Source organism: Nicotiana sylvestris, chromosome 7 (genome assembly GCF_000393655.2).
Source record: "Nicotiana sylvestris chromosome 7, ASM39365v2, whole genome shotgun sequence".
NCBI classification, from domain to species: domain Eukaryota; kingdom Viridiplantae; phylum Streptophyta; class Magnoliopsida; order Solanales; family Solanaceae; genus Nicotiana; species Nicotiana sylvestris.
In genome coordinates, this window is record NC_091063.1 from 159186765 (window position 1) to 159212032 (window position 25268).

Sequence of the window (25268 nt, forward strand, 5' to 3'; positions counted from 1 at the left end):
TTATACTACTCGTAATCTTCCTTCAACTTGATTAAATTTCCTTGTGTTATTTTAGAACACCAAGCAAGACATCACATCATCTCTAACTTTTCTTTACTTTCTTAACTAGACCTCCTGATACCTAGAAATCATTGACTAGAAGATATGCCACTGACGATGCCGCTATCATTCTTGGATATTGAATCCTCGCGCTTCTGGCCCTTTTATCCGAAGTATGGACTATTTACGATCTTCTGCCTTTGAGTATCTCGTACGTTGTTCACCTTTACCTTACTTACCTTAAAATCTTGCATTGTGTCTTCCATCTCTCTCATGACCTCCCTTCTACCTAGGTGTAATTCACGTCCATAACTTGAAGCTCTATTATAATACTTGCACCTCTGGTACGTACATAATCCCGTGGGAGTTTCATACTAACTTCTTATGAGACTGGTACCCTTCTAACAGGCTTTATCATAGAGCCGTTATAGAACATAGTTGTTGTGCTATCTCTCTTGCACCTCTAATACTAAGAGTGATTATGTTATGTTCTCAATCATGATTCCTATAACTTCTGGATCCAATAATCAGATTCCTGATTTACTTGGTTGATGTAACTCTTTAGTTTCCTTCTTCTTTTGATCGGCCTTTATGCTGGCTTAAGTTATCTTCCAATTTGCGGCTCATGGTATTAGTTATTACTTTAGCCCTCCATAGACGCTATGAAATATCCATGACACAATCTTCTAACAATTCATTATTTTGTTTATGACCTGGGCTCAATTCTTTCTTTTAACTTATATCGGAACCTTTTACGGTTGTATGATTGTCACATATATGTTGCATGTATAAAAATCCAAACTCTTAAGTGCGTTCATAACGTCACCAACTCGGGATCATTGATTAAATAATTCCTTTCGTTCCTTCTCGGTTTTCTTTTAACATAAGATATTACCTTTCCTGATCTTTCTTCCCTCTTGTTGCATGCATACTTAGCTTATCTTAGTTCCCACGCATGCCGAAATTTCCATACAACTCATATGATCTTCGAATATTTCTTTTGATTTTTACTTCTCGTTCAGTAGCCATGGTAGATTCCTCTTTCTTATGGAGGACGTACAATGTTGTTGTGAAACTGTTGTTACAAGACCATTTTCTCCTTAGGTCACTGTGCTTAGGTTGAAGCCTTCTTCCATATTTTCTCAGCTTGTCCTTCACTATAGTATTTAGGGAAGATCCTCTGACTCTTGTAAAGATGCGAGCTTATTATATCGTATTCCCAATAGAATTTTTGATGTTCGTGCTCACTTGTAATTATCCTTAGTTACTTAAGTCCACACTCATCTGCTCGTACGTCTGCTTCTGAATTGAAGTTTTGACTATCTTCCCAGTGGAACTATCTTTTATTTCTGTAACACTCATACTGTACCTTTAACTACCCCAACTCCTATTTGAATATTTCTCAAGTATTATAATGTCATAACTGCGATGCTAAATTCACTATATTGGATTTTATTATCTTTATCTTGCACGACCTGATGTCTTGTCTATATCCTCTTGACTAGCCATAGCTAGGCTCTTCCTGAATCAACTACTAACTACTCGTTGGCCCATCCTCATGTCAATATTCCACGAAATCTTTCTTGGGTTATTTCCTTGGTCTTAACTTACGTCTCACACTGGCTCCTTAATTATCAATAACATCTCGGGCAAGAACCCTTACTCCTTCTCCTTGACGTCATGTTTGCATAATGTTCTGGAATCGTAGCATATCTGTAGCATTTGGATAAGTGCAATCTCATCCCTTTCTCATTTTTTATCGCATTCTTCCTTTTATCATTCCATATTCCCCCCTTTAGGGAGTACTAAGAGTTGGAGATACGACGACCTGCCTATAGATGTTTCACCTTTTCATCTTTGGCATCCTTTTACATTATCGTTGACCCTCACTTGCCTTGCGGTAATCCTTCCATACCGAGGATAACAAAATTCCTTACTCACTAGGGTAAAACTTAGTATAGCTGGCACATACAGTCCCTTAAGCTGAACTTTGCTTACATTGTTTGTTGTAGGGAAGTGTCTTCCTAAATGACCATTCTCTGAATTTCTCATGAATATTCTTTTGTCGTCCATTCTATTATTGGCGGAACAAAATCTAAAATTCTTATGATGGCGACTATCATCAGTCACTCAGTCCTTAATTCATGTTTAGTTTATCTTGTTCACCAATCCATACTGGTTTTATTACTATGGGGTATAAATTTTCCTCTTGGTAATCACGCTAGAGTTGCGAACTTATTTCTCGAAATGAGGACATGATTGTATGGCCTATATTCTTTTGTTGTCCTAAGGCCGGTCACTTCTCATTTCTTCCTTCACTTGACTATAGATTTTGTAATATTGTCATCTTTTGATCTACCGTTGTCATTCATGTATCGCATCTTACTCATAATGCTTCATTAACTCTTTACTTATTTCCCGCTAACATTTATGCCTATCACTTTATTCTGAAAACTTGAACAAGACATTCTTTTGCTTTTAGCTTACCTTTGCTCCATCCAATGGCTCTTCAAGTTGCTTAACGTTCTTGTTTTACTAGTGACGCGAGCCACACTAAGGTAATATTTATCCCTTCAAGGCTTATAGTGCATGTCTTTATAGTACTCATATCTGGCTGCACTATTTCAGAGTGCACCATCTGGGTGTCTCATAAAGAGATCTATTAGCATATTTGCAATATCATTCGGAAATGTCCACTGACGCAAATAATTCATCCGTCATATCTTCTTATACTACTTCTGTTAATCCTCATAGGACATATCTGGAATGGGTGCGATCAATTGTATATACCTCTATTACTATTGAATATAACTCAAAAATCTTATGTTCCTCTGCCTCAATTATAAATGTTGTTAACCTTCATTACCTGGGCGCCCCGTACCCTTCTTCATCTTCCTTCTTCTGCTTGTGAAACTTGTATTTATCTTCTTAATCTCTCATTGTCTTTCACCATAAAGATGGATAGATATTCTTGCCCTAAGGCTTCTTATCAGGAAGTTTACACCTATCAGTACACCCATGATCTGCTAAAGACCTCACATTTACTTATCGTAAGCATCATACAAAAATCCAATTCCTCTCACTCAGCTCTTCCACAACTATATCTATTTCCAACCTTCTTTCCGGATGTAGTGTATCATCTTATTACGAATAATAAAAAAAAGAATCTCGAAATTTGAATTCTTATAAGTAAGCTCTACCACACGATCTAGAGTAAGAAGAAAGAGTGACAATTCTAAATGCCCCGTAGCCTCCTGCTTATAAGTGTGGTACATGACACACCCATAAACAAGACTCTACTAGACACGGCTTATAGACTCCCTACGACAGAACTGCTCTGATACCACTTTTGTCACAACCCAAACCGATGGGCCGTGATGGGCACCCGGTACCTTACTCAACCGAGTACCAACATAACGTATCTTTCTTATTACATCATCATATACACGTGACATACGGGCCTAATAGGCCAACATGATCATTTATAAACTCAAAACATAGGCCGACAAGGCCATACAATCTTTCACGTACACGACATATGTCTACAAGTCTCTAAGAGTACATAAATGTCATAAAGGTCGGGAAGAGTTCCGCCATACCAAACAATACACGTCTAAATCATACTAACCAAACACGCAACTTCGAAGCAAATGGAGCGCACCAACACCGTCCGCTGAGCTGATAGCCTACTTGGAGGGCTTTCGACCTGTCTATATGGACCCGCAGGCATGAAACGTAGCGTCCCCAGGCAAAAGGGACGTCAGTATGAATAATGTACCGAGTATGTAAGGCACATAAATAACTACATAACAGACATGAAGGACATGTAGAGTAAATAACTCCACTTGTAAGTCTGGATAACTTTGTAAATCATGAAATAATTATAGTGTCATGCATATGCGTCTGAATGTCATGTCGTGCATAGGTACATGTCTCATTACATTATCAGCCTCTCAGGACATCCCATCATATCATATCGGCCACTGTAGGCAAAATCATCATCGTATACCAGCTGATCAAGTGGTGGTGCGTATATAACGCCATAACCTTCCCATATCCATTATATATATATATATATATATATATATATATATATATATATATATGCATATATAACGTCGTCTGGTCATGGGTCAATGCACATGAATTCAATGCATGAAAAGTACGTTAATAAAATCTTTCGGAATTTTATAAGACCATTTTGTCTTTGAGCAATATCATAAAGTAAACTTTTTTCAACTTTCATATTTTTCTGAGACCCATGAACAGATGATAAAATATTATGACACATGGAAATATAAGAATATAGATATCTCTAATACTTCTATGAATAGAGTCATTTATGGAATTTGTGCATTAGCACATTTCGTTCGTATCGTATGGATCATGCCAAAAGACAGAAGGGATAGCCTTAATATACCTGAGCCGATTCTCTTGACAATCGCTCTAACACACGTTAATTGTGACAACATATAACGGCGGATCGAAATAGGGAAAAATCCGTATGATATTCTTGTTCGAAGTAACTCACGTTACTATGAGGATAGATATATATATGTCATTTCAATCAAAGGTACATACAGCCAACCATGAACATCACTTTCTTAATTGAACTAGTTTTTTGCTCTTCACATCAGGAAATTATTTCCATGTTTTTATGTAACTAATATGTTCTGTGTCATCTATCATTATCTCTCTATCTTCTATTTGAGCCTATTATCTCATGTATCCGAGACAAACAGTTTATATTTTCTTTCAAACGGTTGTATTTAGCATTCTTAGAAGTTCGTGAGTAATGTGACATCGGTTCTTAGGTAGAGGCATATGTTGATTCTTGTATTATTGTTCAGTTTCTTTAAATTTAAGTCTTTCGCATATTTATTTAATTTTGTTGCTTTCATGTTATCGCTGATAATTATTAAAAGAAGTAATTGTTAATGAAGTAAGCAGTTAAGGATTGACTTGCCTATCTCTCATTAGTAGGCGCCATCACAACTCCCGAGGGAGGAAAATTCGGGTCGTGACAGTTACGCTTCGCAGTATTAAGTTACAACGATGTTGCACCGTGAAGTATTGCACGTGGAAATTATCGTAAGGAAATTGACATCAGTCCAAGTAAAAGATTATTTGGAGATTACAAGGATTATGCTATTTCACAAGTGATTAGTAAATTCGTGAAGGTGAGAGGGAAAGCAAGTCAAAGAAAATGAATTTCGTTGAAGTTTGGAATATTGGAATAATACGGTCGAACATTAATACCCGATATTTATGAACTAGTCCATACATGGTACCACATGGACATGATAGTAAGGTGTATAAGGTATATGAAAAGTGAGTAATGTTTTAAGTAAGTGAAAATAATTCTTAATTAGGTGGGTAATTGGTTAATTATTGGGTAATGAAACATTACCTAGTTAATTAATAATTAGTGGTTGATTAATTGAAGTCTTTGGATAAGGCAAAGCCAAAAAAAACGTGGCATCCCCTACATGATTCATTATATGACTCTTGCATAACTTTGCAAGGGGCCAACCCTTAAAGAAGTTATTAAGGAATGACTTCTCAAATTCAATAAAAATGTTACTTGTTATGCTGAAGAGTTGCCAATATTTACTCTTTCCGATTGTGAAATAGGTCTCATCATGATTTATTAACAATAATTTGAAGCTAATTGCTACAGTACTTGAAGATGATATAGTTTATCTTGGTGTTAGTGGAAGGCAAATATTTTTCTGGAGAAAAAAAGGATTGCCGCAGATGGAGTGATTTACAAAGTCCATAGTTTAAGGAGATAGATAATGATAGATGACACAGAACATATTAGTTACATAAAAACATGGAAATAATTTCCTGATGTGAAGAGCAAAAAACTAGTTCAATTAAGAAAGTGATGTTCGTGGTTGGTTGTATGTACCTTTGATTGAAATGATTGGATTGAAGGCTGGCTCCTGCGCTACTGCAGCTGTCCAATTACCCACCCAATAATTAACCAATTACCCACCTAATTAAGAATTATTTTCACTTACTTAAAACATTACTCACTTTTCATATACCTTATACACCTTACTATCATGTCCATGTGGTACCATGTATGGACTAGTTCATAAATATCGGGTATTAATGTTCGACCGTATTATTCCAATATTCCAAACTTCAACGAAATTCATTTTCTTTGACTTGCTTTCCCTCTCACCTTCACGAATTTACTAATCACTTGTGAAATAGCATAATCCTTGTAATCTCCAAATAATCTTTTACTTGGACTGATGTCAATTTCCTTACGATAATTTCCACGTGCAATACTTCACGGTGCAACATCGTTGTAACTTAATACTGCGAAGCGTAACTGTCACGACCCGAATTTTCCTCCCTCGGGAGTTGTGATGGCGCCTACTAATGAGAGATAGGCAAGTCAATCCTTAACTGCTTACTTCATTAACAATTACTTCTTTTAATAATTATCAGCGATAACATGAAAGCAACAAAATTAAATAAATATGCGAAAGACTTAAATTTAAAGAAACTGAACAATAATACAAGAATCAACATATGCCTCAACCTAAGAACCGATGTCACATTACTCACGAACTTCTAAAAATGCTAAATACAACCGTTTGAAAGAAAATATAAACTGTTTGTCTCGGATACATGAGATAATAGGCTCAAATAGAAGATAGAGAGATAATGATAGATGACACAGAACATATTAGTTACATAAAAACATGGAAATAATTTCCTGATGTGAAGAGCAAAAAACTAGTTCAATTAAGAAAGTGATGTTCGTGGTTGGTTGTATGTACCTTTGATTGAAATGATTGGATTGAAGGCTGGCTCCTGCGCTACTGCAGCTGTCCAATATCTGGATCTGTGCAAAGAGTACAGAGTGTAGTATCAGCATAACCGACCCCATGTGCTGGTAAGTGTCTGGACTAACCCCGGCGAGGTAGTGACAAGGCTAGGACCAGACTCCAGCTAAACCTGTGCAGTTGTATAATATATGGCGGAAAAGTAAACAAGTAATAAGCAGTTAAAGCTGGGGAAGGGGAAACATGCTTTGGGGATAGCAGTTAAAAGAGAATAACAGGGAATAATAAGGAAGCTAGCACCATAACTTCTATCACAAATGAAGAAAATAAAGGTAACTTTCACTTTCAGTTTTCTCTTGTTGCAGGCGTGCAACCCGATCCCATTTCATCAATCTTGTGGTAGGCGTACCATCCGCTCCCATTTCATCAATCTTGTGGTAGGCGTACCACCCGCTCCAATTTCATAATATCTTGTGGTAGGCGTACCACCCGCTCCCATTTCATAATATATTGTGGTAGGCGTACCACCCACTCCCATTTTATCAATCTTGTGGGAGGCGTACCACCCGTGCCCATTTCATAATATCTTGTGGTAGGCGTACCACCCATTCCAATTTCATAATGTCTTGTGGTAGGCATACCACCCACTCCCATTTCAGTTCATCACACAATCACAAGAAATCCCGGCAAGGGAACATGAGTAATATAATAACTTCCCGGCAAGAGAACAAAGATATCGAAATAGTCATCCCGGCAAGGGAGAATCAGCTATAACCAATCTCACTTCGCTAGTACTCAGTTCAATTAATAGAAATACTTAATCACAGAGGATCATTAATTAAAGTGTACAAGGTGTCATTCAAAAACACAACAACTTTCAAGTTAAGACCCACGGTCATACTTGACACCAACGTATAGATACTCGTCACCATGCCTATACGTCGTACTCAACAAGAAGCAAGTAGCAAATATGACTCAACTCCTAATCCCTCAAGCTAGGGTTAAACCAAACACTTACCTCGATGCCTTGAACACCACTAAAGTCTCAATTATAGCTTTACCCCTCGATTCCACCACCGATCCGCTCGAATCTAGTCATAAGTTACTTAATCACATTAATAAATGCTAAATGAATCAACCTCAATGCATGAAAATAAGTTTTACAAGATTTTACCCAAAAAGGTCAAAAATGCCCCTGGACTCACGTGGTCGAAACTCGAGGTTCGGACCAAAACCTGGTTACCCATTCCCCCACGAATCCAAAAATATGATTTGTTTTGAAATCGGACCCCAAATTGAGGTCCAACTCCTTAATTTATAGAAAACCTAGGTTCTACCCAAAACACCCAATTTCCCCGTGAAAATCTTTGATTTGAAGTTGGAAATCATGTTAAAAGATTTTAAGAAGTGAAGAAAATGAGTTAGAAATCACTTACCAATCGTTTTGGAGAAGAAAAGTTGTTTGAAAAATCGCCTCTCATGTTTTGGGGTTTTGAAAAGTGTAAAAATAACTGAAATTCACGTGTATTTATACTCTCTGAAGCACCCACCGCGGACCGCGCAAGAAGGACCACGGCCGCACAGGCTTTCTGAAGGCCTGCAGATCTATGCCCCGCGCGGACCGCGCAAAGACGACCGCGGCCGCACAGCATCCACCGCGGACCGCGCTAAGGCAAATGCGGCCGCACGCGTTTCCTCGCGGCCGCGCCAAAGGGTTCAGAGACATGCAATATTTTCCTGAACCTGTAACATCCGATCTTTTTAAGCCTAAGGCATCCCGGAACCTACTAAAAATTCAACCGAGCCCTCGAAACTCTAAACCGAGCATGCACACTACCTCAAAAACACCCTACACACATATTCGTGTGATCAAATCATCAATATAACATCATGAACATCGAATTGAGCCTTAAGATCAATGATATTTCTCTAAAATTCCTTTCAAACATCAATTTCCCAATTAGGGTCCGGATCATGTCAAACGACGTCCGTTTTCAACCAAGTTTCACAAGAATGACTCAAGTCATATATAAGACCTGTACCGGGCGTCGGAACCAAAATACGGGCCTGATACCATTACTTTTATATCAGATTTCATTTCAATTTTTTTTAAACATTTTCAGAAAACAATTTCACTTAAAAATTCATAACTTGGGCATGGGACCTCGTAATTCGATTCCGGACATACGCCCACGTCCCATATTTTCCTACGGACCCTTCGGGACTGTCAAATCACGGGTCCGGGTCCGTTTACCCAAAATGTTGACCGAAGTAAAATTTATTCTTTTCGAGGTCAAAACTTAGCAATTTTCACAAGATTTCACATTTAAGCTTTCCGGCTACGCGCCCGGACTGTACACGCAAATTGAGGCAACTCTAAATGAGGTTTTCAAGGCCTCAAAAGCACAGAATGGATAAGAAAACCGGTGATGACCCTTTGGGTCATGACATTTTCCACCTCTAAGACAACCGTTCGTCCTCGAACGGACAGAAGAAAGAAGTACCTGAGTCAGGGAAAAGATGAGGATAATGGTCCAGCATATCGGACTCGGACTCCCAGGTCGAAACCTCAGGAGGCTGACCCCTCCACTGAACACGCACAGATGGAAAACTCTTCGACCTCAACTAACGAACCTGCCAGTCTAGAATAGCCACCGACTCGTCCTCATAAGATAAGTCCTTGTCCAACTGGACAGTGCTAAAATCTAACACATAGGATGGATCGTCGTGATATTTCCGAAGCATAGACACATGAAACACTGGATGCACGGCTGATAAGCTCGGCGGCAATGCAAGTCTATAAGCCACCTCCCCCACTCGAACAAGAATCTCAAATGGACCAATGAACCTAGAGCTAGGCTTGCCCTTCTTCCCAAATCTCATCACGCCCTTCATTGGGGACACTTAGAGCAATACCCGCTCACCAACCATAAAAGCCACATCTCGAACCTTACGATCTGCATAGCTTTTTTGCCTGGACTGAGCTGTACGAAGACTATCCTGAATAGTCCTGACCTTGTCCAAGGCCTCTTGAACCATATCCGTGCTTGGCACCTCCACGCTGCACCGTGTCTCTAAGGACACACAAATGGGGATCATCAAACTATCGATCACGGATACGCTCCAATAACGAAGAACAAGCGACAGTGCAAGCTAATACTCGACTAGGCTCAGAAATATCCAACCTCACAAATTGATTGGCCAAAGCCTGAACGTCCAAAGCAAGCGGTCTCTCACCGACCGAAATATAAGCAAGACTACCCATACTGGCTGACTTCCTACTCAAGGCATCGGCCACCACATTAGCCTTTCCCGGGTGATATAGGATAGTGATGTCATAATCTTTCAACAATTCCAACCACCTCTTCTACCTCAAATTCAACTCCTTTTGCTTGAACAGATACTGAAGACTCTTATGATCCGTGAACACCTCACACGCCACGCCATACAGATAGTGCCTCCAAATCTTTAATGCGTGAACAATGGTGCCAACTACAAATCATGCATTAGATAGTTCTTCTCATGAACCTTCAACTACCTCGAAGCATAGGCAATGACCTTGCCATCCTGCATCAACACTACGCCAAGTCCCATACGAGATGCATCACAATAGACTGTATAAGGCCCTCACCCCGTGGGCAAAACTAACACCGGTGCCGTAGTCGGAGCTGTCTTAAGCCTCTGAAAGCTCGTCTAACACTCATCCGACCATCTGAACTGGGCACCCTTCTGGGTCAACCTAGTCATCGGGGCTGCAATATATGAAAACCCCTCCACGAATCGATGATAGTAGCCTACCAACCCTAAGAAACTCCGAATCTCTGTAGCTGGTGCTGGTCTAGGACAGTTCTTGACTGCCTCAATCTTCTTTGGATCAACCTGGATACCCTCTACGGATACAACATGACCCAGGAATGCCACTGAACTCAACCAAAACTCACACTTCGACAAATTAGCATATAACTGACTATCCTTCAAAGTTTGAAGAACCACTCTGCGATGTTGCTCGTGTTCCTCCCGACTGCAGGAATATATAAAAATATCATCAATGAAGACTATCACGAACGAGTCCAAATAAGGCCTGAACACTTAGTTCATCAAATCCATAAAGGTTGTTGGGACATTGGTCAACCCAAATGACATAACCAAGAATTCATAATGCCCGTACCAAGTGTGGAATATTGTCTTAGGGACATCGGATGCCCTAATCCTCAACTGATGGTAGCCAGATCTCAAGTCAATCTTTGAGAATACCTTGGCACCCTGAAGCTGATCGAACAAATCATCAATCCTCGGTAGTGGATACTTATTCTTAATTGTAACCTTATTCAATTGCCGGTAATCAATGCACATTCTCATCGAACCATCTTTTTTATTTACAAACAAAATCAGCGCACCTCAAGGAGAAATGTTGGGTCTAATGAAACCCTTCTCAAGCAAATCCTGCAATTGTTCCTTTAACTCTTTCAACTCCGGCGGGGCCATAAGATATGGCGGGATAGAAATGGGCTGAGTGCCCGGAGCCAAATAAATGCAAACGTCGATATCCCTGTCGGGTGGCATACCCGGCAGGTCTGAAGGAAAAACCTCAGGAAACTCCCAAACAATGGGTCCAGAATCAAAAGAAGGAACCTCCGCATTAGAATCGCGAACATACGCCAAATAGGCCAAACACCCCTTCTTGACCATACACCGAGCCTTCACATACGAAATAACACTTCGGGTAGAATGAGCAGAAGTCCCTCTCCACTTTAAACGGGGCAAATCCGGTAAGGCTAAGGTCACGGTCTTGGCATGGCAATCCAAGATAGCATGGTACGGGGATAACCAATCCATCCCCAATATAACATCGAAGTCGACCATGTCTAAATGCAACAAATCAACACGGGTCTCAATACCCCCAAACACTACAGTATAAGAATGATGAACTCGGTCGACCATAATAGAATTACCCACCGGTGTAGACACATGAACATGGATACTCAACGAATCACTAGGCATGACCAGGTACGGTGCAAAATAAGATGACACATACGAATACGTAGACCCTGGATCAAATAGCATTGAAGCATCTCTATCACAAACCAGTATAGTACCTGTAATGACTGCATCTGAAGATTCAGCCTCGGGCCTGGCTGGAAGAGCATTACATTGGGGCTGGGCCCCACCACCCTGAACTACCTCTCTAGGAAGGCCTGCAGTTGGCTGGCCTCCACCTTTGGCGTCTTGAGCTCACTTCTAGGACCTCTACCTCCACCTCTAACACCTCTACCCTCACCTCTAGCTGGCTGGGCGAACTGTGGAATATCTGGTGCCTGAACCATAGCACGGGAACCCGGATGTGGAGAACTACTCGAAGCTCGAGGGCAATACCTAGCAATGTGCCTCGGGTCGCCACAAGTAAAACAAGCCCTTGGCTGTTGGGGCTGACGACCCTGGAAACTCTGAAGCAGCAGTGCACTGATAGGTGCTGATGGTGCACTGTAAGGTTGCTGATCAGAAGAGTGCATCTGATAACCACGACCACCTGAAGAACTATGGGAGACCTGAAGAGCTGACTTAAAGGGCCTAGGAGGATGGCCTCTACCATATGAATCTCTACCTCCAGACGAGGTACCACTGAATCTACCTGAATGACGGGGCCACTTATCCGACCCATGACCACCTCCCTATGACAGAACCATCTCAACTCTGCGGGCCACATTAACCGCCTCCTAAAATGTAATCTCACTCCTGGCCTCCTTGACCATCTGAAGAAGAATCGGCTGAATCAGACCATCAATAAACCTACTCACCCTCTCTCTCTCTCGGTGGGAAGTATGACAAGAGCATGGCGAGCTAGATCGTTGAACCTAGTCTCATACTGAGTGACCGTCACGGAACCCTGCTGGAGGCGCTCAAACTGCCTCCGATAGGCCTCTCTCTGCGTCACGGGGAGAAACTTCTCCCGAAACAACACTAAAAACCATTCCCATGTCAAATATGGCGATCCGACTGGTCTCGCTAAGGAATAATCCCTCCACCAAGTCTTGGCGAATCCAGATAGGCAAAATGCAGCAAAATCGACCCCATTGGTCTCAACAATGCCCATGTGCCTGAGAAGTGTTACCCGGGTAACACTCTCCATTCGTGGCAGCTGTATAGGAAATCCTGGGGATCCTCAGAAGAAGCTCCGCTGAAAGTAGTAGTGAAGAGCTTGGTGAATCTGTCCAGTCTCCATAAAGTATCGGCGGACATAGTCGCTCCATCGCCAGTCTGAGCCACTACACCCGGTTGGACTGCCACCACTGGCTGAACCGCTAGAACCTGAATCTAGGAAGCTACCAGCTCCGGAGTGCATGTAGCAGGAGTCTGAGCCCCTCCTCCAGCCTGAGAAGTGGCTGGTGCTACATGAAGCAAACCTGCTCGGGTAACACTCTCCATAAGGCCCACCAATCGCACAAGAGCGTCCTGAAGAACTGGGGTAGCGATAAACCCCTTTGGGACCTGAGCTGGGCCCACCGAAACTGTTGGGGCCGGAACCTCCTCCTCAAAATCAACCTGAGGCTCCGCCATTGGTGTTGTTGCTCGGGGTTGAGCTCTTCCCCTACCTTGGCCTCTAGTATGACCTCGCCCTCTGCCCCTAGTGGGAGTCGTTGTCGGGGGCTCGAGCTGCTGAGCGGTAGATGAGGAAGCGCGTGTTATTGCCATCTGCGAAAGAACGGAGTAGAAATTCAATTAGTACTGGGGAAACAGAACCCACGACAAGAAAAAACAAATGTGAAGTTTTCCTAACTCGTTAGCCTATGGAAGATAAATACAGACGTCTCTGTATCGATCCCTCAGACTCTACTGAGCTTGTCTGTGAGTTGTGAGACATATGTAACCTAGAGCTCTGATACCAACTTGTCACGACCCGGTTTTTCCTCCCTCGGGAGTCGTGATGGCGCCTACTAATGAGAGCTAGGCAAGCCAATACTTAACTTCTTACTTCATTAACAATTACTTCTTTTAACAATTATCAGCGATAGCATAAAAGTAACAGAATTAAATAAATATGCGGAAGACTTAAATTTAAAGAAACTGAACAATAATGCGAGAATCAACATATGACTCTACCTAAGAACCGGTGTCACATTACTCACGAACTTCTAAGAGTGCTAACTATAACTATTTGAAAGAAAATATAAACTGTTTGTCTCGGATACATGAGATAACAGACTGAAATAGAAGATAGAGGAGACGCTGGGCATGCGGACGCCTGCAGGGCTACCTCGGGGTCTCACTGGACTGAAAGCTGGATCCCGCGCTACTGCTGCTATCCAATACCTAGATCTGTGCAAAGAGCACAGAGTTTATTCTGAGCACAACCGACCCCATGTACTGGTAAGTGTCTGGCCTAACCCCGGCGAGGTAGTGACGAGGCTAGGACCAAACTCCAGATAAACCTGTGCTGTTGTATAATATATGGCGGAAAAGTAAACAAGTAATAAGCAGTTAAAGTTAGGAAAGGGGAAACATGCTTCGGGGATAGCAGTTAAAAGAGAATAACAGGGAATAATAAGGAAGCTAGCACCATAACTTCTATCACAAATGAAGAAAATAAAGGCAACTTTCAGTTTCAGTTTCCTCTTGTTGCAGGCGTGCAACCCGATCCCATTTCTCATATTTTGTGGTAGGTGTACCACCCACTCCCATTTCATTATATCTTGTGGTAAGCGTACCACCCGCTCCCATTTCATAATATCTTGTGGTAGGCGTACCACCCGCTCCCATTTCATCAATCTTGTGGTAAGCGTACCACCCGCTCCCATTTCATCAATCTTGTAGTAGGAATAACACCCACTCCAATTTCATAATATCTTGTGGTAGGCGTACCACCCCCTCCCATTTCATAATATCTTATGGTAGGAGTACCACCCGCTCCCATTTCATCAATCTTGCGGTAGGCGTACCACCCGTGCCCATTTCATAATGTCTTGTGGTAGACGTACCACCCATTCCCATTTCATAATGTCTTGTGGTAGGCATACCACCCACTCCCATTTTAGTTTATCACACAATCACAAAAAATCCCGGCAAGGGAACATGAGTAATATAATAACTTCCCGGCAAGGGAACAAAGATATCAAAATAGTTATCTCGGCAAGGGAGAATCAGCTATAACCAATCTCACTTCGCTAGTACTCAGTTCAATTAATAGAAATACTTAATCACATAGGATCATTAATTAAAGTGTACAAGGTGTCATTCAAAAACACAACAACTTTCAAGTTAAGACCCACGGTCATGCTTGACACCAACGTATAGATACTCGTCACCATGCCTATACGTCGTACTCAACATGAAGCAAGTAGCAAATATGACTCAACTCCTAATCCCTCAAGCTAGGGTTAAATCAAACACTTACCTCGATGCCTTGAACACCACTCAAGTCTCAATTATAGCTTTACCCCTCGATTCCACCACCAATCCGCTCGAATCTAGTCATAAGTTGCTTAATCACATTAATAAATGCTAAATAAATCAACCTCAATGCATGAAAATAAGTTTTACAAAATTTTACCCAAAAAGGTCAAAAATGCCCCCAGACCCACGTGGTCGAAACTCGAGGTTCGGACCAAAATCCGGTTACCCATTCCCCCACGAATCCAAATATATGATTTGTTTTGAAATCGGACCCCAAATTGAGGTCCAACTCCTTAATTTGTAGAAAACCTAGGTTCTACCCAAAACACTCAATTTCCCCGTGAAAATCTTTGATTTGAAGTTGGAAATCATGTTAAAAGATGTTAAGAAGTGAAGAAAATGAGTTAGAAATCACTTACCAATCGTTTTGGAGAAGAAAGGTTGTTTGGAAAATCGCCTCTTATGTTTTGGGGTTTTGAAAAGTGTAAAAATAACTGAAATTCACGTGTATTTATACCCCTCTGAAGCACCCACCGCGGACCGCGCAAGAACGACCGCGGCCGCACAGGCTTCCAGAAGGCCTGCAGATCTATGCCCCGCGCGGACCGCGCAAAGCCGACCGCGGCCGCACGCTTTTCCTCGCGGACGCGCCAAAGGGTTCAGAGACCTGCAATATTTTCCTGAACCTGCAACATCCGATCTTTTTAAGCCTAAGGCATCCCGGAACCTTTTCGAAACTCAACCGAGCCCTCGAAACTCTAAACCGAGCATGCACACTACCTCAAAAGCACCCTACGAATATATTCGTGTGATCAAATCATCAATATAACATCATGAACATCGAATTGAGCCTTAAGATCAATGAAATTTCTCCAAAATTCCTTTCAAACATCAATTTCCCAATTAGGTCCGGATCGCGTCAAACGACGTCCGTTTTCAACCAAGTTTCACAGGAATGACTCAAGTCATATATAAGAGTTGTACCGGGCGTCGAAACCAAAATACGGCCCCGATACCATTACTTTCATATCAGATTTCATCTCAATTTTCTTTAAACATTTTCAGAAAGCAATTTCACTTAAAAATTCATAACTCGGGCATGGGACCTCGGAATTCGATTCCGGGCATATGCCCACGTCCCATATTTTCCTACGGACCCTCCGGGACCGTCAAATCACGGGTCTGGGTCTGTTTACCCAAAATATTGACCGAAGTCAAATTTATTCATTTCGAGGTTAAAACTTAGTAATTTTCACAAGATTTCACATTTAAGCTTTCCGGCTACGCGCCCGGACTACGCACGCAAATCGAGGTGACTTTAAATGAGGTTTTCAAGGCCTCGGAAGTACAAAATGGATAAGAAAACAGGTGATGACCCTTTGAGTCGTCACAGTAACATTATCGTAATGTAATACTGTTGGGTGCAACATTGTCATAACTTAATACTGCGAAGCGGACATCACCGTAATATAATATTGCACGGCATAACATCATCGTAATATAATACTGCAGGACATAACATCATCGTAATATATTACTGCAGAGCGTAATATCGTTGAAATATAATATTGCGGAATGTGATATCGACGTAATATTGCGGGGCGTAACAATCACATCACAAGAATCCTCATCCTCCTACGAGTCTATACATACCAAGAATATCAAAATTGGACCTCAATGGCCTCTCAAATCCCCAATTCAACTCTCCAAACTTTCTTCCATTTTCCCCAATTTTTACCCCAAATTCCCAAATTAAATGATAAGAATCAAGACATAATCATGGGATTTAACCAAATTTGAGTGAAGAACACTTACCCTAATCAATACTCTGAAAATCCCTTCTAAAATCATCTTCTCCCGAGCTCTCTAATAAATTTTGAGATTATGACCAAAACCCTCGATTTTTAACTCAATGAACCTGCCCAGATGCAACCTTCATCGCGAATGCGACTACCTTCTCGCGTTCGCAAAGCCCAAATTTCCTCTGACTAGAATCCCTTCTATGTGAACGCGACCTCATCCTCGCGAACGCGTAGACCAAATGAATAGGGTCCCAACTGCCTTTTCTCTTTTTCGCCAACGCGTTACAAATCTTGCGTCCGCGATGCACTCTTCCCCTAACCCTTTCGTGAACGCGTCCCATACTTCGCGAACGCGAAGACCAATTCCTCTTCAATTTCCAGATACTCTTTGCAAACGCGAAGAACAAATCTCTGCAACAAAAATGCCAGAAAATCTGCTTCCTTTCCAAAGTCTGAAATGACCCATTAACCACCCTAAACTCACCCGAGGCCCTCGGGACCTCAACCAAACATACCAACATATCCCATAATATCATTAAAACTTGTTCCAACTTTCGGAACGCTCAAAACAATATCAAAACATCAAATCACCTTTGAATTCAAGCCTAAGGATTCCAAAACTTCCGAATTCTGAATTCGATCAAAAAATCTATCAAACCTCGTCCGAATGACCTGAAATTTTGCACACACGTCCAAAATGACACAACGTACCTACTCCAATTTCTGAAATTCCATTCCAACCCCGATATCAAGATTTCCACTGCCGACTTGAAAACGCCAAATTTCCAACTTCACCAATTCAAGCTTAAATCTTCCACGGACCTCTAAAATATATTCCGGACGCGCTCTCAAGTACAAAATCACCTAATGGAGCTAACCAAATCATAAAAACCAAATTCCAAGATCGTTCATTGACAAGTCAACTTCCAGTTGACTTTTCCAACTAAATAACCAACTTAAGAGACTAAGTGTCTCATTCCTCTTCAAAACATCTCGGAACCCCAACCAACCGGATACCATATGATACAGCTGAACAAAACATAAAGAAGCAGAAATAGGGAAAACGGGGCTAAAATTTATAAAACGACCGGTCGGGTCATTACAACTTAAGTCCAGCGCATATGTCGCAATTGTGACCTGGGGTTCACAATTGCGAACCCCGCAAATGCGAAATCTTCGCACTTCTGCTGCCATCGCAATTTGCGATGTTTTTTTTGCAAATGCGAACTTGGACTTCTCGCAATTGCAACCCTTTAGATCGCAAATGTGGACCTTGGCTGATCCACCCCTCTTCGCAAATGCAAAGATTTTCTTTGCAATTACGATCATGACGGGATTTGGGGACCTTTACAATTGCAAACACTGATCCGCAATTGCGAGTCAGAGACCTGTACCCTAACATATGAACACCAGCATTTTTCCTAAGTCCAAATTCACTTTGTAGCCTATCCGAAACTCACCCGAGCCCTCGGGGTCCAAATCAAATATGCACACAAGTCTAATAACTTCATACGAATTTGCTCGCGCAATCAAATTGCCAAAATAATACCTAGTGTTAGTTTATATGAATCCACCAAACTATAGAGTACCTGGTACTCTATGAGTTTCCACTGAGAATACTAATTAACACAGTAAGTAAATGAGAAACGGAATTTTTACGGGAAAAAATCCCAACTCAAGGGGATAAAAACCACTACCTATACTTGCAAGCTTTCAACTTCACTAACTTATAAACGTACTATTACAAGCCACCTTGTAATGACTCTATTACAAAGACTTCAACTCAACTAACTTGTGATACACTTATCACAAGCCACTTTTGTCACTCACTAGTTACAAAGACTTTAACTTATGACTAACTCTAGTCACAACACAAACTCAGAAGATATATGATTTTGAGTTTCCTAAGACAAAGCTTCTAAGAAAGCAGGATAAGAGTTATAACGAAGAACAAACAACAAGATTACAACTCAAATACGGATACACATAGACTCATTGTGGAATAGATCCTTACTGAAGTTGCCTTCTTGTTCTTGACATACTTGTGACTTCAATGTTGGATCAGATCTTTTTTTGCTTGAGAGAATATCACTAAATGCTCAAGTTAGTATCTTGTGCCTTGCACCGTGTTGTTATACTCTCAAAGACATCCTAAGTATGATGCCAATTCTTGTTTGGTACACGCCTCTTCCCAATGGGAAATGACTGTTGCACTGTCTGATGTACTGTTGCGTGTACAATTATAGACAGTTACTTTCTGCAGTTGCTTTCCAACTGTATAGTTGACTTGTACTTCTGGCAGAGAATGTCCAGGGATCAGGTCCCTGTCTTGTTCCTCTTTTCTCTTTATTTGCAGCAGTTTACATTAGCTGGAGTTCAGGCTGGACTTCATTCATTTGTAATGTGTACCAAGTGTGTCAGGTTCCCTATCTGGTTATTGACAATAAGTTTGTTAGATCATCAAAACATAAGGCAAGGACATTGAAAACCCATCACCTAGAGATACGAATTGGACACCAAATCAAATGAAATTTTCAATGAAGCTTTAGAATAACTATTTTAACAACTGGACGTCCGAATCATGTCAAAACAACTCTGTTTTTCACCAAATTTTGCTGACAAGTCATAAATATAGTAATGGGCCTATACCGAGTTGCGAAACCAAAATATGAACCTGATATGAACTAAGTCAAACATTGGTCAAACCATGAAATTTATTAAACCTTTAAACTTCAGACTTTTGACAAAAGCGATAACTCGATCTAGGGAGCTCCGAATTCGATTTCGGCCATACGTCAGGTCCCAAATCACGATACGGACCCACCGAAACTGTCATACGAATCCGGGTCTATTTGTCAAAATGCTGACCGAAGTCAACTCAAATGGATTTTAAGATAAAAATTCATATTTTATAAATTCTTAACATAAAAGCCTTCCGGGAAAATACCCGGACTGCGCACACAAATCGAAAAAGGCTTAAAGAATCTATTGAAGGCTTCAAAACATAGAATTATGGTTTAAAACTCTAGATAACCTATCGAGTCATAACAACTGCTTAGGATGACGCGTGAAATTGGCGCCGACAACTTAAAAAGGCTTTTACTTGATTGCCACCCTCTTACTTGCTGTTATGCCATGTTGGAGGAACTGCTCGCTGACCAAAATGAAGGTAAAGATAATCCTTCTATCGTTATAAGTAGTAACATCGAAGCCGCCTCTAAGGCATCAAAATCTATCAATTAAAAGATAGAGTAGAGTAATTTAAAAAGATTGGTATTTTAAGTCCCTTTGTTGTGTATGCATTGGTTGTAGCATGGTATGCTAAAATTATCTTATGTTAGGAGATTAACTTCAAAATATTATTTGGAATATTTAAAAGAGTATCAATTAATCAATGAAAGTTATGCTTATTTTGTATTTCTTTACCCACTGCTTCCTTTACTTTTGGTCTTTATTTTTTGCTATATGTTCTAAAATATTTTTGCTTCCTTTATCCCTTTTTTGATGTATAAATATACTGAAATTCTTTTATTTTTTCTTCCTCTCTCTCTCCTTCTCGAATTATTTAATAGGAGCCTTTCCAATATCCCATATTAATTTATGACAAATGAAATTAGTACTATTTCTGATCTTTCCATTGAAAACTTTGTTGGTACAGGATATTTAATTTTAGCTTATGACAAATACAATGAATAAAAATAGCTGTGATAATTAAATAAAAAGTTATTAATGCATTGTATCCCATTTGCAATACAATGCATGTACAACACTGGCGTAATGCAAATTACTACAAAATGCACAAAATGCAAAATTTTTCCTTGAAATAATTTGCCTGAAACAAGATCGAAATGCTTAAGAAGTCATAAAATTCGAACTTTATAAATAATGAATAAAGTAAACATTAAATAATCATGGCCAACTTCATACAATACTTGATATTCAAAATGCTAAACAAAGTCTACATCTCTTGCACATCAAAATTTATAGCAAACATTTTTCTAACGTAGGAGAGAATAAGAAATAAAATTGACATAATTAGTTTGCAATATTTTCTGACAATTTCATCACAATAAATATTCTCGCTAACATAGCAGATGAAATAACACTTGCTGCATTTTCATTTGTTACCACTTCTTCACATCTTCAACAACCGAGCTTGAAGATGGCTCTTCATGTGATCAATTTGTTGTTTGAAATTTGTTGAAGTCTTCTAAAGCTTCATCATAACATTGGAAAGCTTGGAAGTAGTTACTCTCGACTCCATCAGTCATATTAACATACTCAGACCAATATTTGTATAATCTCGGCTTCTTACCACAAAATACAACAACAACCCTCTATTTGAGATTTTTTTACCACCAATTAATTTTTCAAATTTGTTGAATGCAGATATGGCCGCATCATGAGATATGAAAGACTGGAAGATGTTACGCTTAACCCCGATAACCATAGGAAAACATTCACTCCATGAGTAGTATATTCCTGGCCTTTTACCAGAAAATACAACATAAATTTTTAAAGCATTGTTCTTCTTCAACTGCACCATTGTTGATTCCTTAATCTATTCACTCACACTTAGAAGAATATGGGAGAGTAAGAGATAGAAGAAACAATCAAGTATTATATTTGTTTAAGTATTAGGGCTTTGAGGAGGAATAAAATATACCTTAGGGTTTTTAAAAAAAACCAGAGCTAGTTTATAAACAAGGGATAGTCAATGAAATGGGGCGATAACCCTGAGGTCTCAAATTCAAATTCCAGTTGAGGCAAAAAGCACTATGTAATTTCTTCCTATCTCTCTAGGCCTTAGCGAGCTCCGGTATTTGTGCTGGTAAAAGGTAGCAGAAAACTAGTGGAAAAGTCGAGGTGTGCTCAAGCTGGCCCCGACACCGTCAGTCACAACAAAAACAATACTATTGAATTACATCTATGCGTTGAACCAACAGAGACATTCTCATGTCGATTCCAATTGAAATTCTTCCAATTACGAAGGGAGACTTCAAATTCGAATAAAAAGCTAGGGTTTTTTGTTCTTCGATTAAGCATCAACTAGTATTAGTACCCGCGCGATGCGCGGACAAATTATTTCAAATTGTGATGTATGTTGTTTGAATCATGTACAAATAACCTTAAAATATATATCTCTCAGATAAAAATTATATAAAATGAGAATTTAATTATAAAGCAGGATATGAAATTATTGATCAAATATCGTAGTAGACAACCAATCTTTTTAACATATATTTGTAGCAACCTAACCCCTTGATTTTAGTACTTGCATTTTGTTCCGTTGTCGATATTAAAGAATATTAAACATGTCATATTGTGATCTGTCTTGTTCGAGCACATTAGATCATATTATTTTAACAAAATTCTTACAATCACTTTATTTTTATCAGGAAGTCAAATATGTTCTTTTCTTATAGTTATTGTATTATTTAATATTTTATCCTTTTAATAGTATGTGATAAAATAAATGTTTTATTCTCGAAATGTGATATATTTTTATGCTTTTATCCTCTTATTCATAATATTTTAATCATTTAAATTATCAATAATTATTTTATTTTATCTATATTAAAATTAATTTAAAGTATAAGTATCCTCACACTACCTCTATTTTCTTTTTAATATACATTTTTTTCCTACTATAAATGTTAATTAGTTTTATATTAATATTTTATCTATAACCAAAATAATGTCATATTTTGTTTTAAATTGTAACTTTTAATTAGTCTAAAATATTAATACATAAATTATTTGATTATCATGTTCCAAATGTATTGAGTTGTCTTATAATTAATTTTGTATTAGATGCAGTTAAATTTTCTTTCTTTTTTAGCTATAAGATAAAATTTAATTTTAATTTTAATTTTTATTATTAAGATTAACAATATTAGAAAAGTATTTTGTATTTTTAAAAAATTATTTAATCATAGAAAAGAATTATGAACACATTATTTCTAAATATTGTAATAGTATTTTTACTATCATTTTAATTCTTTACGTAATATTTTTTTTAAAAACAAATTCATCCCAAAATCAAATAATTCTTATCATTTTATTTTCTAAACTGGACCACATTTTCAAAAATTTATTTTATGCATTCAAATTCAAACTAACTACACTCGATTCAGATATTAATCATAAGTCCAAAATATTAATACATAAGTTATTTGATTATTATGTTCCAAATGTATTGGCTTTCTTGAACCGAGGGTCTCCTAGAAACAGCCTCTTTGCTCCTCGGGGTAGGGGTAAGGTCTACATACATATTACCCTCCCCATACCCCATTTGTGAGATTATACTGGGTCGTTGTTGTTGTTGTTGTTCCAAATGTATTGAGTTCTCTTATAATTAATTTTGTTTAGATGCAGTTAAATTTTTGTTCCTTTTTAGCTTTAAGATAAAATTTAATTTTTAATTTTCATTATTAAGATTACCAATATTAGAAATTTATTTTGTATTTTTAAAAATTTATTTAATCATAGAAAAAAATTTCTTAATTTTTTTATCACATTATTTCTAAATATTGTAATGATATTTTTTATTGTCATTTTAATTCTTTACGTAATATTTTCAAAAAAAAAATCTCATCTCAAACTCAAATAATTCTTATCATTTTATTTTCTAAACTGGACCGCATTTTCAAATAATTATGCTATGCATTCAAACTCAAACTAACTGCACTCGATTCAGATATTAATCACAGAAAAATATTTTCTTAATTGTTTGAACATATTATATCTAAATATTGTAGTAATATTTTCACTGTCATTTTACTTCTTTACATAATTTTTTTTCTTTTTTAGTTTGAAGATACAAATTTAATTTTTGTAAAATTACCTTTATTAAAAATTTATTTTATAATTTAAAATTTATATTTTATTATTATTTTATTTTTCATAAATAAGACTTCAATTTCGTGATATTATTCATAATTTGCGTATTCGCATCGTAGTTTTAAGAACTTTCTAATAAGTTAACATAATTTTCCAATTTTTTTAATCTAATATATAGTCTTATTACGTTTTATGTGGCTTTTCATTAACTCGTAACTTTATTTAATATCATTATCAACTACTTTTATTTAATAACATAAGATAAATATATAATTTTTTTAATTATAAAATAAATATTTATTTTGTTTCAAAAATATTGCTCGAAAATTTTAAATTATTTAAAATTTAATAATATTTTTAAGTACTGTATATTTACTTTATTTTATTTTCTAAACTTATGATTTATAAATGTCGTTACATTATCTCTAATTTATTTCTATTGTTCAATATTTTTAGTTTTTTATTTTAATATTAGACTTGAGTTATGTGGACTTATATTATGACTTTTCTTAGTATAATATAAAAAACTTTCTCATCTCAAATTTAAATAAGTTTTACACTTTTTTCTATGATAAAAAATCTTAGTTTTTTTTCTATTTATTCTTTATTATTGATTTTATATTATTCAATACCTAATATTATTACATTGTCATGTAAATTTTTATTAGCATGTTTGAATTTAATATCTATTTTTACTACACTCATTCTAATATAATATCGATAAAAATTAAAATACTTTCTCATCTCAAATTCAAATAATTTTTATCAATTTATTTTCTTAATTGGACCATATTTTCAAAAAATTATGGTATGCTTTCAGACTTAAACTAACTAAACTCAATTCAAATATTAATCATAGAAAAATATTTTCTTAATTGTTTGAACACATTATATCTAAATGTTGTAGTAATATTTACGTATAAATATTCATTTGCACGATGTATCAATATTATTATGAATTTATTTTTCTTCTTATTAAAATATCTTTTGTTGATTATTTAATTTTTCTCTTATCTTATAATTAATTTGTATACTTTATGTAAGATCTTATTTTGCTGCTTGAATTTATTTAGTTTTTAAACTAAATAAATCTTTAATATCTTAAGTAATTTTTAGTTTTATTTTATATTTTAACTTATTTCAAAGTATAAATAGTCATAGGTTATCTCAATTGACGACTTTCTATATTTTTCTGTTTTAGTTTTTTAATTAATTTTTTACCTCCATATTTCTAGATAATTTAGAAGAAAATTTATGAGTGGATCAATATATATATAAAGAGATATATATATATATATATATATATATATATATATTCCTATTATAGTTTTTAATTAATTTTTTACCTCCATATTTCTATCTAACATAGAAGAAAATCTATGAGTGGATC